Raw genomic sequence first — 14,314 nt, 5'->3', positions numbered from 1 at the left:
TCTCTCTTTTTCGGTTTTATTCACCAGTGTATTGAGGGAGGGGGGTAGGGACTCCTAGACTGAGAGCGCAAGATGCATTAACCGATAATTTATGAGGAACGACGAAGTAGGGAAGAGGAAGAGGAAGTAAATGGAAACAAAGAAGAGGGAGAGAAGAGGGAAGTGGGAAATAAAAGAGAAGAGGAAGAGAGGGAAAGGTAGTAGAAGGGAAAAAGGAGCCAGTTAAAGATGTGCACAAAGCGGTTTGAGAATACGCGCTTGTGGGAAGAGGGTTAACGAGCCGTTGTCTGTCAGAAAACCGTGGTCTCCAATTAGTTTTGGGAGGGGGGGGGGGGGGGGGGGGAGGGGGGGGGGGGGGGGGGGGGGGGGGGAGGGGGGAGGTAGAGGAGGAAGGAAGACTCCCTACTCCTCCTCCTCTCCTTTCCCCTTCCCTTCCCTCGCCCTCTCACCTTTCCCCTTTCCCTCTCTTGCAGGGTGAAGCGAGTACCTCGTTGACAAAAGTCATTATCATTCTTTCATTATCATTATCATCTTTCCAAAAGTTAATTATAAGTTTGTGTATGCATTTCGGTCAGATTGTCTTCAGTGAAATTTTTTTTATTTGTTTATTACACACAAGTATGATTGGAAAATGCGTTATTAATATATTGTACGTTATTCTCTCCAGAAAAATTGTAATGACAAAGATACTTGACATGTACAAACTGTTTAATTTAATTAGATTGATTGATTTATTGTTTATTTGTTGGTTCCTTTATTTACTTTTCATCTCTTCCTTTGTTTTCTTGTTCACACTTACATGTCACGCTGCTTTGGTGATTTTTCATCTGCGGTGATGATTAAGTATTTAGTTTGTTTCCGAATTTGTAAGTTGAACACTTGGCTTATAAGTCAATTATATGTTAATTTGTATAATAGGAGGATGAGAAATCGCGGAGTAAAGATAAACCGGGTATATTTTTAACATAATTTTTTAATACGCATAATGTGTTCCATGCAGTGGATAATTATAACGCCCTCCCTCCCCCTCTTCCGCCCATGCTTAGTAGGCGTGGGTGTAGTTTTATGGGCGGTCCAGTTGACGAGTGCGTGGTCAGTGCAATAAGACAGACAGACAGACAGACAGACAGACGGTTAGGGGGATTCGGGTGACGGCGCTCGCTCGGTTGTCGGCTGTCGGCTGTCGTGCTGGAGTGGGAGGGGGGGGGGGTGCTTGGAAATAGCTTGGAACTTGTGGGAAGAAAGTGCTTGGGTTTAGTGTCAGATACGGGCGAGGGCGAGGGCGTGAGGTGTGTGCATGTGGGTGTGAGTGTAGCTGTGGCCTTGGGGGGCGTCAGTTTGCATGAATGTGGGTGTGAGTGTATGAAGGCATGGGCGTGCTTGTGGTATGGCCTGAATTGCAATTGATATTCTGCACCGTTGTCATTGCAGAAAAAAAAAATATGTATCGTCGTTACACAGTTAGCATTGTCATGATTTTATTCTGAAGGTGACGTCACAATACCCTGTTAGTTTCTATTCATGGGACACGACGCGATGTGGGGTGAGGGGGGGGAAGGGGAAGGGAGAGGGAGAGGGAGAGAGAAAGAGATGGGGAGGCAGAGATAAGGAGGAGATAGAATGGGGAGGGAGGGAGATAGGTGAGGTGAAATGGTGAAGGAGAGATGCGGGGGGGAGGGAGAAATGGGAAGTTGAGGGAGGGGGAAAAAAAGAGGTTGCGATAGGGGGGGGGGGTCAGAGATAAAGTGGGGTGGGGAGAGGAGAACTTGCCTCATTATCCCGATGTGAATTAATGCCTACAATTTGCCTTCGTCTTATCGCCATGTTATCTTTTCTCGATCAGACGTAATCTTGTTTTTATTTCCCATCTTGGCGGACTTTGTCGGGATTTGGCTTCGTGATCTTTCGTTGTGGAGTTCAGGCTTATCTTTTCGAGATGTAACTTAGTAGCAGACCTTATCTAGACGTTTATTTGCATTCTAAAATTCAGGTTCTCAATAAATTGTCCAGATGCAGTATACATGCATTCCCTCTTCTCTCTTCTCCCTTCACCCTTTCTCTCTCTCTCTCTCTCTCTCTCTCTCTCTCTCTCTCTCTCTCTCTCTCTCTCTCTCTCTCTCTCTCTCTCTCTCTCTCTCTCTCTCTCTCTCTCTCTCTCTTCTCTCTCTTTTCTCTCTCTTCTCTCTCTCTTCTCTCTCTCTTCTCTCTCTTCTCTCTTTCTCTCTTCTCTCTCTTCTTTCTCTCCTCTCTCTCTCTCTATCTATCTATCTATCTATCTATCTATCTATCTATCTCTCTCTCTCTCTCTCTCTCTCTCTCTCTCTCTCTCTCTCTCTCTCTCTCCCTCTTCTCTCTCTTCTCTCTCTCTCTCTCTTCTCTCTCTTTTCTCTCTCCCTCTTCTCTCTCTTGTCTCTCTCTCTTCCCTCTCTCTCTCCCTCTCTCTCTCTCTCTCTCTCTCTCTCTCTCTCTCTCTCTCTCTCTCTCTCTCTCTCTCTCTCTCTCTCTCTCTCTCTCTCTCTCTCTCTCTCACTCTCACTCCTTCCTTCCTTCTTCCAGCTGTGTCTTCCTCCCGTCCTTCGCTTCCGGTTATCATTGTTGTGTTAATTGAGACAAAGACCAGCGTCTGGCCACTCTGCCTTTGGACGAAGCGGTCTAACGGGAAGCTTTTGTTTTACGACCTGTTTATGTAATGTCGTCTTTGTTTACTTTTCGAAGCAAGTTGATATGGATTTTTTTTTTTCAGGATCAATAATGCATCACGTTCGTATTCTTGCTCTTATTGTTTCGTTCTTGTATTTTTTTTTCTTTTTTTTTCTTTTTCGTGATTTTGTATCTTCATTTCCTCCTCCTTTTTATTTTCATGTTTTCTTTCACTTTTCCTTTTCTTCCTTTCTTCTTTTTTCTTATGCTTTCTTTTCTTTCTCCTCCTCCTCCTCCTCCTCCTCCTCCTCCTCCTCCTCCTCCTCCTCCTCCTCCCACCCTACCTCCCCATTCTCCTCCTCCTCCTCTCCCCCCTCCTACTCTACCTCCCCATTCTCCTCCTCCTCCTCCTTCTCCTCCTCCCACCCTACCTCCCCATTCTCCTCCTCCTCCTCTCCCCCCTCCTACTCTACCTCCCCATTCTCCTCCTCCTCCTCCTTCTCCTCCTCCCACCCTACCTCCCCATTCTCCTCCTCCTTCTCTTCCCCCTCCTTCCCTATCTCCCCATTCTCCCCCTCTCCCCCTCCCCCCCTTCCCCCCGTACTTCTTTCTCCTCCTCCTCCTCCTCCTCCCACCCTACCTCCCCATTCTCCTCCTCCTCCTCCTTCTCCTCCTCCCACCCTACCTCCCCATTCTCCTCCGCCTTCTCTCCCCCCTCCTTCCCTATCTCCCCCCTCCTTCCCTATCTCCTCATTCTCTCCCTTCCCCCCCCTCCCCCCCGTACTTGTTATGAATGATTTTCCACTCTCTCATTGACGTCATAGCCACTGACGTCGGGCTGTTATTGTTGTTGTGTTTGCATCATTCATGGCGTTTAATGATTGTTGATTGTGTTGCTATTATCCTTCAATTATGTTTTATTGTAATTGTTTTATCAGCCATGTTTTTTGTAATTGTCGCTTTGGTCGTAAAAGTGGCGCTCCGGAATGAGAGACGGTTAAGGAGAGAAAGGAAAAAAAAATACGAAGAGAGACATAAAGTAAAAATGAAGTGCACGAAGGCCAACAAAAGCGGAAGGTCTGTGCATTCCAAAAATCCTCCTACTCTTCCTCCTCCTGGTTCTCGTTCTGTTTCTCCTTCTCCTTATCCCCCCCCCCCCCTCCTTCTTACTCCTGCCACTTCCTCCTCCTCTTCTTCCATCCCTCCTCTTCCTCCTACCCCCCTCCCCCTCCACCTCTATCCTCCTCCCCCTCTATCCTCCTCCCCCTCTATCCTCCTCCCCCTCTATCCTCCACCCACCTCCTCTATCCTCCACCCACCTCCTCTATCCTCCTACCTCCTCCCCTCTCCCCCTCACCCCCCAATGAAAATTCACAAGAGGATGTTTCTACGCTGTGGAAGGACCAGGATGCAGGATGCAACTGCACAGGTGGGGAAGGCGCGGGTCCCGGCGGGCTCGGGGCGTGCGGTGTATGCTGTGCATATTTACATCCTGGGGCCGGCCTCTTGTTAGCCTGCGCCTCCCCCCTCGTTCTCTGCTTCCTTTTCTCTCTCTTTTTCTTTTCCTCTTCCTCTTCCTTTGTCTCTTTCTTTCTTTTTTTTTTTTTTTTTTTATCCTTTTGTTTTCTTTCTCTCTCAGAAAGGATGTGCATTGCATCCAGGGTTACCTCTGTGGCCACTGATCATCCTTCAAAGTCATACGAGTATCTCTTGTGAAACCTTTCTGGAAACCTTTCTTAGCTTGGCTATAACACGTGTGTAAAGTTTTTCTTAGACATTTGTTTACATATTGAATTCATATTCGCTTGATCTTGCTTAGACTAGACTTATAAAGGCTATACACATCCTCCTCCTTGTATACTGTGTGTTCCTTCACAGCTGATCACATGACTCCCTTCCCCCTTTCCCCTTCTTCCCTTCCCACCCACCCCACCCCCCTTCCCCGCGTGATTCGGAAAGCATTTAAGTATTGTCGGTATCGATTTTTTTCGTTTTCTTTTTGTCTTGATTTTGAGTATAGTGTATCGTGTACTTTATCCTTTTTGAAGGAGAAGAAAGAAGAAGAAAAAAATAACACGGCAGAAAAATAAGGAAGAAGTCGTGTCATGGTGAAGGAATTAAAATGAAGTCATTGGATGGTGAAAGGAAAAAAAAAAGTTTGGGAAATGACGAAGCATAAAGTATAAGCGATAGAGAGGGATATTAGGGAGGGTGACGACAGGAGAGAAGAGGAAGGGGAGAAGGGGGGAAGGGGGGAAAGGGGGAAGGGGGTGTGTTCCTTTATATGGGTACGGAGAGTGGGACTCGAGTAGGTTGTAGAGGTCAAATTCCCTTTTACGAGTATAAAAGGGGGAGGGAGGGAGGGAGGGAGAGAAGGTGCTATTCTTTAAGGGTGATTGGCCTGGGGAGAAAAGGGGAAGGGAGGGAGAGAGGGAAGGAAGAAAGGGAGAGGAACGTGGAAGAAGGAAAAAAGGAAGGAGAGGGAGAGAAAAAAAGGAGAGAGACGGGAATGAAAGAAATAAGGAGAAAATGAAGGGAGGGAAAGGGAGGAGAATGAAAAGTAAGGAAGGGAAGAAGATAGGGATGGAGGTATTGCAGAAGAAGGGGAGACGGGAAATGAAGACAACAGAAAAGAAGGGAGGAAGTAAGAGAATGGAAAAGAAAAAGTAGACGAAGTAGAGAAGACACTTATCTACACCCACGTGAAGTCCGCTAGAGGTGACTTAAGGTAAGAGACAGAGAAAGGGGGGGGGGGGGGATTAAGTGGTAGGAAAGGAAGGGGATGGATTGAAATACAAGAAGGGAGGGGGGGGGGGGGGGATAAGAGACAAGGAAAGAGAGTGTGGGACAAAGTAAAAGGAAAGGAGGGAGTGAGAGCCAGGAAAAGAGAGGTTAAGGAACACGGAGAGAGTGGGAATGGGACAAAATAAACGAAAGGAAAGACAGTGAGGGATAGGAAGGAGAAGAGTGAGATAACAGAAGAAAAGGGTAGATAAGAGATAGACTAGAAAGGAGAATGGGTTAAGAACCGAGGAAGGAGAAGATAAGATAAAGGAAAAGGGAAGTGGGGGTAAGGACAGAGAGGGGGGGGGGGGCTGTCTCCAGTAGTGAGAGGTGAAGCGATGTTATGTATGCATTTGTTTGCGTTTACTTTACTGTTATCGAGGTTGTTTGCTTATAGGCTTGTAATTATGCATTCAAGTATTCTCTTACGGAGGCCTGCGTGGATATTTGCCGTATAGTAAGTGGCGGGCGTGGAAGCAGTGTGTTTGTTTATCTGTATTTTTAATTGTTTGTTTGTTTGTTCGTTGTGTATTGGGGCTCTTTCGTTCAGCATTGATTTTATTTTTCTGTTGTTGTCTGTTTTTTGTTTTGTTTTCAATTTGTTCGTTTTTCAGACAACACTTAATAAAGATAAATATTTGCGTAGTTGATAAACAAAAGAAGGTCTTTGAGTAGGAAGGCCAACGATAAGAATTAATAAATAAATGAATAATGATAATTCGCAAATAACATATACTTGTTTCTCCTCATTATGCAGGTAACGGTATTTTTATATTGTAATATATCTGATGTTTATGCATTTATTTTTTTATTTTTTTTTTTTTTCTCTCTCTCTATCTGTCTTTATCTCTTTATACATAGATAATAACAAGAGCAATAATATGCATAAGGTTTATATTAGCGTGTCGAAGAACTGTACCAAATAATCTTCAAAATGTAAAATGTAAATCAAATAGAATTCTCTCTCCCCATCTTGTTTATATAATGGACTTCGACCGTTTCCCTCGGGCGAAAAGTGTGGCTGGTTTAAGCTCTGCATTTTTTTTTTCATTCATTTTTTTCTTTTTTTTTTTTTTTTTTTTTTTTTTGCTTTTTTTATTCGATATTTTTTTATTCGATTTTTTTAATATATATATTTATTTTTTTACATGTTTTGTCTGGTCTTGTCATTAGTTTGTTTGCGTTGTTGGTGATCGTGTGGCTGTTTGTTTGTTTGTTGTCGTTGTGGCTTGTTTTGTTGTTTGTTCTTACGGTCACATTCACAAGCATATATTTATTTATTTATTTATTTATTTATTTATTTATCTTTAAAGAAAGGTTATCGCAAGCAGAGGAGAAGAAGGATACAGGATGTGTGGGTCACCGGGCAGGGTATTTTTAGGTGGGGAGGGGGGGGGGGGAGGCAGGGATACAGCGTCCAGGCGGGAGGATCTGGGAGTGGCCGCTGGTCATTCTTTCTCTCTTTCTTCCTATCTTTTGGTCTTTCTTCTCGTTATCTCATCCTCTCTCCTCTCCTTCCTCCCTCCCTGTCTATCTCTCTGTCTCTCTTTCTCCTCCCTCTCCCTCTCCCTCCCCTTCTCTACCTATCTGCCTGTCTATCTCCCTATATGTCTATCAATCTAATCCCTCTCTCCCTCCCTTGCACCTTCTCTCCCACCCTCCCTCCCCCCTCCCCCCCCCTCCCCCCCTCCCCCCCTCCTCCCACCCTCATTGAGAATTGCACTGTATTTCTCCCGTAAAAAAAAAAAAAAAAAAAAAAAAAAAGAAGTGACTAGGGAAACGTCATAATTATTTTTTCGAGCGGTTTCCCGTTTTCATTATCGTGGCGGATGATGACAGAAGATCACTTTCCTCTTCTTATTTTTTTAGAGTCATTGCTCTTTAAGATTAGTCTCCGAGCTCGCAGGTGTGGAAATGATTGCGGCGGCGAGCGGTGATGAGCATCCATCTCCAGCTCTTATCTCCCGAGTAGCTTAGTCGAAGCTGTGATCTCTCGCTCCGTGCTAACTGTTATTTCGAGCTTGGCTGGGGATGCGGTGGGAAATTTTGAAGAGTAAAAAGGTAGGGTGGTGGTGATGGTGCTGTGCGGGTGGCAATGCGCGATTTTTTTTTCTCTTTTTTTTTGGGGGGGGAGGTCTTTTTAAGGATGTAGTAGGTTTTCCCCCCCACCTCCCCCCTACTTCTCTCTCTGTGTATCTCTCTCTCTCTCTCTCTGTATCTCTCTCTCTCACACACACACACACACACACACACACACACACACACACACACACACACACACACACACACACACACACACACCATTTCAATAAAAAGAAAAAAAAAAAGAAAAAAAAATCTTAATCGTTCAACACAAGTTCCTAATCATTATCCAAAAATAATCACGGGTATTTGTGCAGCTTGTCACTCCGCGCCGGCGAAAGACATACGAGCGCCGGCGGCCACTTCGTTAGAGAGAAATAACAGTGCGGAGGAAAATGTGAATGAGGGATTTATGTGCAAAGTTTGGCGACGTTTGGAAGTTGGCATTGGCACGTGGAAAGGAAATGAGTTTATTTGGTTTCGGTCTGCCTTTCTTTGCGTCTGTCTGTTTGTCTCTCTGACTCTCTCTCTCTCTCTCTCTCTCTCTCTCTCTCTCTCTCTCTCTCTCTCTCTCTCTCTCTCTCTCTCTCTCTCTCCTCTCTCTCTCTCTCTCTCTCTCTCCTCTCCTCCTTCTCCTCCTTCTCCTCCTCTCCTCCTCCTCCTCCTCCTCCTCCTCCTCCTCCTCCTCCTCCTCCTCCCCCTTCCATCCCCTTTCCATCCCTTCCCTCCCTGTCCTTCTCCCTGTCCTTCTCCCTCCCTCCATTCCTTCCTTCCTTCCTTCCTCGCCCTTCCCACCACTCCTCTCTCCCTTCGATCCTCTATACTTAAGCATCAAGATCTGAATTTCCATTTCCCTTAATTCTAAAAGAAAAATAAATGGATAGCCTCCTTCAGACGCTGTGATTGACCCCTTAGGCCGAAGGGAGGGCGCGAGGGAGTGATGCGAATCGTGATGCGAATGCGTTATCAGCCTCTTGGCTTTCTCTTCGTTTTTTGCATCAGCGGGGAGGGGGAGGGAGGGAGGGAGGGGAGGGAGGGTGGGTGGGTGGGTGGGTTGGAGGTAGGGAGGGAGGGAGGGAAGGAATGAAGAATAGATGGCGAAATGGAGGGAAGAGGTGGGAGATGGGAAAGAAAGACTGAGATTGAGGCTGAGACAGAGGCAGACAGACAGACATACTGAGGGAAACGAGTCGATTTTTAAGAGCACTAATAATTGATATTTTATGGTGTTATTAATTTGTTCATTGTGGATGTTTGTAAACGGATAAAAGTCAAACAGAATTATAAATGTTTTCCTCGCAGTATGTCTTTCTTGGCTTGTGGCAATATTTATCTAGCGAAAGAAATGATAAAAAAAAAAAAAAAAAATTGCAAGGGCAGAGATTTTCCATATCTATAGACGAAGTAAATCTACAGACAGAAATACGTGCTTTACATTTCTGTAAGTTTACCCCCACGATATGCATCCTACAGATTCGATTGATCCCCACAGCAAAAGGTTTCACATAGCTGATTTCACATAGGCCTTGTTTGCTACTCAATATCGCATTCACACACGAAGGTCTTGTGCCAAAAGTCGTATGTTATAAGTTCTATGCGCATCTGTTGCTTGCACTAATGTTTTCCCGACGAGCGAAATCTGCATTCGTTAGAGTTGCAAAATAACGCGGTATGGCCTCTGTATGCTAAAAGAAACTGTTATTTTTACATTTAAAAGGTTAATGTGCTTGTGCTTTCGTGAGTGCGTGCGAAAGAGGCGCGGCCAGGACGGGTCTGAGAGATGCCCGGAAGCGAGATCTTTCCGGAACTCGAAATTGGTTAGGGCAGGTTTTAGGTGGCTTTGCTTGTGTGTGAGGGAGAGAAAGAGGGGGAGGAAAGAGGAAAGAAGAGAGGTAGGGAGGATGAGGTAGAGGGAGATGGAGAGTGTGACAGACAGAAAGAGAGAAAGAAATAGAAAGAGGGAGGAAGAGGATAAACAGACAGAGAAGAAGGAGAGGGAGTGAAGGAGAGGGAGTGGATGACATACAGACAGACAGAGGGAAATAGAAAGGGAGCTAGGGAAGGGAGAGGGTGAATGACAGGCAGATGGAAAAAATCAGAGAGAACAGAACAGAGAGACAGGCGTAAAACTTATCCTCGTGGACGCATTACTAAGTATTACCCGCCGTTCGAGAGAGCCAGGGAGGTGTAGCAGATGAAAGACGCGGAACGGAGGGTGGAGGCGCCAAGGAGAGACAGAGAGGGAGGAGGGGGACAATGAGGAGGGTGGGAGGGGGACCTTAATGTGAGGGAGGCTGATGGGGAGGGTTAATGTTGCGTGAAATCGGATGTGAAGTGTTTGCTCTCTGGCTTTTGTTTTCGCCGCGTGGGTCTAGGCTATTGGTCTCGTCCCTTATTTAATTGTTCAATCGCTGCGGATGTTACAGTATGTGCGCACACAAAGTTATTTAGCGAGTATCTGTATCCACTCTGTAATTAGGATTGTATCAGTAATTTAAAAAATGGAAGTGAACAAAATCGAGACATAAAAGCAAGAGCTAATTAACAAATAAACGTTTCAGCTGCTAAGCGCGACGTAGACTCTCGCTGGAGACTCTCGCTGGAAATGACATTGACTTTATCGCGAGTTCGTTTAGGTTCCAGTTTAATGCCAAGGTTGTCGTGACAAGTCTGTCAGTACAAAAGTAATGCGATGTAGAAAATGGAGAAGGAAATGGAACATGGTCGATATGAAAGTGAAATGAGCCGTTGTGAGAGAGGATCGGAAACTGGTGCTGATTTCAGTATCGAAAATTATTGTGATGATGAACTGATAATGATGATAGTGATAATATTAACTGTTAAAACCAAGTTGAATGGGGGAAAATCTGCATTTTACTGTGTGTCGCGGGACGGACAAGTACAATGCATTCTCTGTGAATTGACGGAAAGTGAACATGTTGATAATGATATTGATAATGATGATAGTAAAGGTGATGATAAGAGCCTATCTTCGTTTCATACTTACTATGATTACATTCAATTAGATAAGTAAAGAAAATAGTAAACGTGCGTGCATCTGATAGAAGAAAGTTCATCTCGGACGCGCGGCAATCGTCTCCATTGGACGCATTGGCGGGAAACCTTGGGTGTTCGTCCGTTCAAGAGCGTTGACATTTTATAAACGCTTTTCTTCCGGCTGCCTCCTATCTCGCCTCTTATTGTCGAACCTTGAGACACTTTTTTTGAGATGAATTTGTTTTTAAAAATTGTGGAGGGAGATTAATGGTCACCGTTGACTACTTACTGCCAACAGCCTTGAGGTGTTTGGCTTTGACGTCACAGTTGCGATGGGAGGTTTTTAAAAGATAAAATGTTTGTTGAAATGACCATTACAAATGATGAGAAAAGACTTTTGGCCGTCTTGTAGTTGGTCAGCAGACCGAATCGGGCGATGGCTACTCTAGAGAAGTAAAGATAGTAGCTCCGATGCGGCATGACATTTCATAGATTTCACAGGCCGGTTGCACAACGACACTCGTGCTACGGGCGAGGCATCCAGGTGTCATAGACGTTGTCCTTCTGAGGGATTACCAAGTTACTCGATTGCTTTATTGTTACTTGATTTATACGTCTGTAACATAAGGTATTCGGTGTTTTAAGTGTTACGGGATGAGATTAATTTAAAAGGTAATTCACTACGACCAACAAGCGTCAAGAGACCGTTGTCTCCATCGCAGGCGGCGGATCCAGCTGCCAGACGTAGGAGGAGATAGTTGTGTGACCTTCTGTGTGACCTGTAGAATGTATTTTTTTTTTTTTTCATTTCTCTCTCTGTCTTTCGTGAAAGAGATCGCAAGAATTAATATATCTACATAACGATAATGTAGATTTGACATAACCTTCTCCCTTAGCGATATTAACGGGAACTCACGTGCTTTCAATTAAAGAGGAGGTCCGCACCATTGTTCTTTATAATTAACCATATATTTCAGCGTGTGGTACCCCCTCCCCTCTCCTCCCTTCCCCATCACATTTCCCACGAGGTCACGAGGCACCAAAAGCGATTATAGCCGCTATCGTAACATCTCCCATAATCTTTGATAAGTTCAAAGTATGTTGTGTGAGTATATTATACGCTGGATGACCGGAGGGTTAAATTATGTCAAGGAGATCGAGAAAGTAATTACGGCTTGAATCGCAAGAAGGAATGAGAGAGAGAGAGAGAGAGAGAGAGAGAGAGAGAGAGAGAGAGAGAGAGAGAGAGAGAGAGAGAGAGAGAGAGAGAGAGAGAGAGAGAGAGAGAGAAGAAAGGTTGCATTGAAATTTTATTTTTTTTCTGCAGGGAAATGGGGCGAAAGGGCGTGGCCGAGACTGCCTACGTAATACAATGAGAATGAGGGAGCGAGGTGGGCGTACAAACGGGGAGATGGAAAAGAAGAGAAGAGAGCTAAGAAGTGGGAAGATGAAAAGGGGAAAGGAAGAGAAGAGGGATAAGGAGAGGGGAAGGTGAAAATAAGGAAAGGAGGAAAGGGGAGCTAAGAAGATGGAGTATGGAGAGAAAGAAAGGGAGAGAGAGGAAGTAAGGGAGAGAGGGGAAGTAAGAAGATGAGAAATGAAGAGGGGGCTAATGAGAGGGAAGATGAAAATATGGAAAGAAGGAGAGGGGAGCTAAGAAGAGGGGGATAAGGGGGAGAGAGGATCTAAGAATGAAGGTGAAGAAAAGAGGGAAAACGAGAGAGGGGGCTAAGAAGAGGGGGGAAAGGGAGAGAAAGGAGCTAAGAAGAGGGAAGATGAAGACAGGGAAAGGGAGAGAGGGGAGCTAAGAAGAGAGACGAGAGAAAGAGGGGAGAAGAAGCACGTGTGTTATGTGTTACCTGCCGTGGTCCTGGCTGGCATGAGCGTTCTGGTCGTCGAGTGTCGGTCGAGCAGGACGCCTCTTGCCAAGGGAAGGACGGAGGCGCGGCGGGAACCATCAATTTGGAAGTGTCGGCCATTTTGCGGTGTGGATTATCCTAGCCACGGGACCGATCGGGGTTTGTGTACAGTTGGAAACGGCCTTTGTATTGAGGGGATTCGGGATTTAACTCGCTCTTCTTCATCTTCATCTTCTTCTTCTTGGAAAGGGCCTTTGTTTTGGGGGGATTCGGGATTTAACTCGCTCTTCTTCTTCCTCTTCCTTTTCTTCTTCTTCTTCTTCTTCTTCTTCTTCTTCTTCTTCTTCTTCTTCTTCTTCTTCTTCTTCTTCTTCTTCTTCTTCTTCTTCTTCTTCTTCTTCTTCTTCATCTTCTTATTCATCATCTTCTTATTCATCATCATCATCATCATCATCATCTTCATCTTCATCTTCTTCATCTTATCCTTCTTCATCATCATCTTCATTTTCATTTTTATCTTCATCTTCTTCTTCTTCTATATCATTATCACGTCCAACGTCTCAGACAAATACACAGTTACCGCTTTGTGTTTCATTATACATGAATGGGCATAAGTAAACATTTATCTTTACGTTTATACTGTCTTTGCATCTAAATAGTATGCTTATTGTAATTACATATATTAATATACATTTGCACATGGATCGTTAAGTATAGATATTTATCAAATCATTGAAGAACTATAATTTTGTTGTAGTTCTAACGTTACCTGTTCCTGCTCAGACTGTGATACTTTCCGCTGAAAATTTGACCCGAAGTATAACAGGTGGTGATTTCAACGGTGCAGTACGACAGTATCCGAGTGGGCGCCCGGCAGCCAAGTCAGCTGTTGCGGGCAGCAGACCTTTCACTGGGCACGAGGCGGGCAGTGTCTCGAGAGAGTGAGTGAGAGAGGTACTTCGTGAAAAGCCTCCGCGTGGTTCTTCCTTCTGGATTGTTCTTATTCGCTTTAATAGGAAGACGTAATATATCGAAGGCTGTGGATGGATAATCGGTAGGTAGCTCTCATGATCGGGCGGTTATTGTGCGTATACGGAGTGCGTTGGCGTTTTCACGTCGCCTTTTCGTGTTTGCGGAATGATGTCAGTTTAAAAAAAAGGCGTTGGGAGGTTGACCAGTCCTGCGTTCGTAATATTCGTATTTCCTGTCGCTCCGCCGGCACACCCTCACGCCGCACGACCGTTGGGGAGAGCCCGGCGCCGCGACGTCGTGGTTCTGCGACTTGTGAAGGAATAAAAAACCCAACAATTCAAACGAAGCAGAAGGCGGCGGAGACATGTGTCGGAGGAAGCGAGTCTCGTGCAAGGTCTGTCGGGTGTGACGTCATCGCGTACCAGGTGTGCTCGGAGTACCTGGCTGAAGGAGACGAGGACATTTAAACAGCTTTTTTTTTTTTTTTTCTTTCTTAAGATGTCTGTTCTGTGGCTATGTTGGTTGATGTCTACCAGGTTGTGAAGATTGTGGGGGATATTTTTGTGTGTGGCTGATCGCTTTGTTAAACATTCGTCGGCCAGCCTGTGAAGATTGTGTAACTGTGTGCGCTAGTGTTTTGTTAATTCGATTCGTGTTGACTGCAGTGCGTTGCGTACGTCAATTGACCACCGCATTGTGCGAGTGAACAGACGTCCGATAAGGTAAGTAAATATTTGACTGCCTATTTCTACGTCGGAAATTCACCGTGTTCTCGCTAAGTCATTTTTAATAAATAGGGACTTTAAAATCAGAGTTTGCGAGTTGTGTGGATGTATTTTGCAGCTTTTCTTTCATACAGTTTGTGTGGTTCTTAGCTACAAAGAGAAGTAGGTTAGTGTGATGGCCAGTACCCTGCTCTACCCAGTTACCCCAGGAAGGTAGTACTTCTTCTTTTGACGGATTTAAAGTAAATGGAATAT

At 45.0% G+C, this 14,314-nt stretch overlaps 1 protein-coding gene across 3 annotated transcripts in view; it reads left to right on the top strand.

Moving 5' to 3' along the window:
- Positions 1 to 13,260: 13,260 nt before the first annotated feature.
- Positions 13,261 to 14,314, top strand: part of LOC125040566 — a 21,427-nt gene continuing 20,373 nt past the window's right edge. For 2 of the 3 annotated variants that reach the window (XM_047635173.1, XM_047635176.1), the window contains exon 1: positions 13,261 to 13,416. The gene's annotated coding sequence lies outside the window, so the exon portion shown is untranslated. Of the gene's footprint in view, positions 13,417 to 13,922; positions 14,057 to 14,314 lie in introns of those variants that run through there. The other variant, XM_047635174.1, reaches the window with a different exon arrangement.

This window comes from Penaeus chinensis, chromosome 29 (genome assembly GCF_019202785.1).
Source record: "Penaeus chinensis breed Huanghai No. 1 chromosome 29, ASM1920278v2, whole genome shotgun sequence".
Taxonomy (NCBI): Eukaryota; Metazoa; Arthropoda; class Malacostraca; order Decapoda; family Penaeidae; genus Penaeus; species Penaeus chinensis.
Note: the sequence above shows the minus strand (reverse complement) of the source record. Positions and strands in the feature narration are given on the sequence as shown.